General features: G+C 50.7%; 1 pseudogene; it reads left to right on the plus strand.

Annotated features, from left to right (window-relative positions):
- The first annotated feature begins 703 nt into the window (after positions 1 to 703).
- On the plus strand, positions 704 to 1,101 carry LOC130043687 (40S ribosomal protein S25-like; annotated as a pseudogene).
- Positions 1,102 to 2,732: the final 1,631 nt, after the last annotated feature.

Below are 2,732 nucleotides of genomic sequence, written 5' to 3' on the forward strand. Positions count from 1 at the left end.
AGCACTGGTAACTGCCCTGAGTTTGAGAGTCTGACAGTCCGATGCAACCTCTGAGCTGGGGAGAGAGTGGAGTGAGCTGCTGCCTCTTGTCTCAGAAAGGAGCCAGAACTCATGCAAATGAGCCTTTTGATCTCAGATTCCAAGGGTCTGTTACCAGAAAACAGTCTTACAGCTCAGGACTCCCCAGAGTGAAACACAAGCACTGTCTGGACACGTTTGTCCGTCTGTCGGCCACCTAACCAGGGTTCCACAGGCTCAGGAAGGATCCCACCCACCACTTGGGGTGTGCCAGCAAGGTCACTACTGCCTCCCAGGGCCCCAGAGCTGGAATCGTTCTGGTCTGTCTCCAGGGGGGACTAGAGAAAGAGTAGCGTCTGTTTCAGGCTCAGCGCTGGAACCCAGGTTTCCTGATTCCGTTTCCACTAGGATTGGAGACAGAATGTTATCAGAGCCATAGATCGAATAGATATTCTAAGGGAGAAGGTTGCCTGATTTTTTTCAGACCCTGGCTGTCAGTTCCCTGGAGGTCTGTAGTTCTTGGACCAGCAGCATTGGCTTCCCCTTGGAACTTGTCAGAAATATGGGCCTTCCCCAAGGCCTTCTACACCTAAGTCTTGGAGAGAGGCTAAAATCTTTTGCTTGCAGCTTTTTGTCTGACATCTTAGCACAGTTGCGTGCAGGCTGCTGCCCTCTGAGCTTCAAGATGCCTCCCAAAGATGACCAAAAAAAGAAAGATGCCGAAAAGTCGGCTAAGAAAGACAAAGACCCCATGAACAAATCTGGGGGCAAGGCGAAAAAGAAGTGGTCCAAAGGCAAAGTTTGGGACAAGCTCAATAATATCATCTTGTTTGACAAAGCCACCTATGACAAGCTCTGCAAGGAAGTCCCCAACTATAACTCATCACCCCTGCTGTTGTGTCTGAGAGGCTGAAGATTCGGGGGTCCTTGGCCAAAGCTGCCTTTCAGGAGCTCCTTAATAAAGGATTTATTAAGCTGGTCTCAAAGCACAGAGCTCAAGTAATTTACAACAGAAACACCAAGGGTGGGGATGCCCCGGCTGCAGGGGAAGATGCGCGAGCAGGTCCCAACTGTACATTTTGAAAAATAAAAAGTTTATTAAGTCAAAAAAATTTTTAAAAAGTCTTTTGCTTGCAGGCCCTCCCAAGGACCCAGGGGATGCTCAATCCCAAACACTGTCAGACCCACTAGCTCATTTCTAAGTTCCAACCCACCTCCTGTCATTCCAGCCCGAGATGGCGAGGGTCCAAAGCCCTGGCAAGCTGCTTGGGATCGAAGCTGGTTGACTGTGAACACCCAGGAATAAACACAAGGCTCCCTCTGCCTTACAGGGCAGACCCCAAATTCTCTGCAAGTCACTCATCGGTGGTACAGCCCTGAGCCGAGTTGAGCCGGGAGGCCGATTATATTCTGGGACATTCTGGGACAGGGTGACCAGTTGACTCTAATCCTGTAATCTTTGGAAAACAAAGAGCCTAAGTCTCCTGCGTGTCTGGGGTAAGCAGAAGGGGCCCAGGGTAGCAGCAGGGAGAGGGGGGTCCCGTTTCATTTGTATTATGCCAGAAGGACTCTGAATGTGTCTGTATGTTCTCTCCACCCCGCCAACTTGCTCCCTCTCGGATTGAAGCACTCTGCTGTGGGACATTAATATGCAAGGAAAACAAACTTCAACAGAAAGGCAGAAAGAACAAAGAGGCAGTGATTAGGGACATGGGGAGGGGGCAGGAAAGGGTTCTGTTCTTCAATCCTGCCTGCAATCCAAGGCCTACCACCAAAGGGCAAACTGACTGGAAGAGGGTCCCCCCTACCCCCACCGGCTGGCAGAGTTCCCCAGTGCCTTGCAACCCCCACTTTGGGTGTTTTCAGTACAGCAAATCTATTTATAAGCATGGCTGCCTCTATGAAGTTGTGAGAAGAGACAGACAATAGGCATCAATGCCAGAGAGTTTGCAAAAGCAGTTCTGGGCGAAGTTGGAAATGACGCCTGATAGAAACCCGGAGCTTGGCAGGGGGGGGGGGGTCCCTGGATGCAGAAGACTCATGTTTAATCCCTCATTGGCCCAGTTCAACAGATTGGTTGTAAAGGCACATTTGTGGCCACTAAACAAAAACGGAAATTCCGTACTCACATTCTGGACCATCACCCCCCACACACAAAATATCAGAAAGTCTCCCCCATCCCTTCCTCACGGGACAGCAAAGACCCTCCTTCCAGTCTTAGCTGAGCTCTTTTGTGGTACCCCGACTTTAGCCAACACTTGCGTTTGCCAGTCCCCATGGAAACAAACCTTGAGGTTTTTTTTGTCTGTTTCTTTGTTTGTTTTATAACACTTAGCATTCCAAACCCAAAGTAAAGTAAAGTAAAGGCCCTCCCGTTGATCATCGATTTGCTCGAGCAGGCCCAGTAACGTCTCCATTGGAGACTTTGTTGTTACTGTGTTTGGCATATCGAATACGTCACGGGGAGCTTGCCAGGCTTTGCCGTGCGGGCGAGATATTCTCAGTAGCTTGCCGGGCTCTTCGAGAGGGGCGGAAGAATCGAACTCGGGTCGGCCATGTTGGCTGCGTGCAAGGCAAACGCCCTACCCGCTGTGCTATGAAATAGGCCCGCTGTGCTATGAAATAGCACAGCGGGTAGGGCGTTTGCCTTGCACGTGGCTGATCCGGGTTCGATTCCCAGCATCCCATATGGTCCCCTGAGCACCGTCAGGAGT

This window comes from Sorex fumeus, unplaced genomic scaffold (genome assembly GCF_029834395.1).
Source record: "Sorex fumeus unplaced genomic scaffold, SorFum_2.1 ptg000122l, whole genome shotgun sequence".
NCBI lineage: Eukaryota > Metazoa > Chordata > Mammalia > Eulipotyphla > Soricidae > Sorex > Sorex fumeus.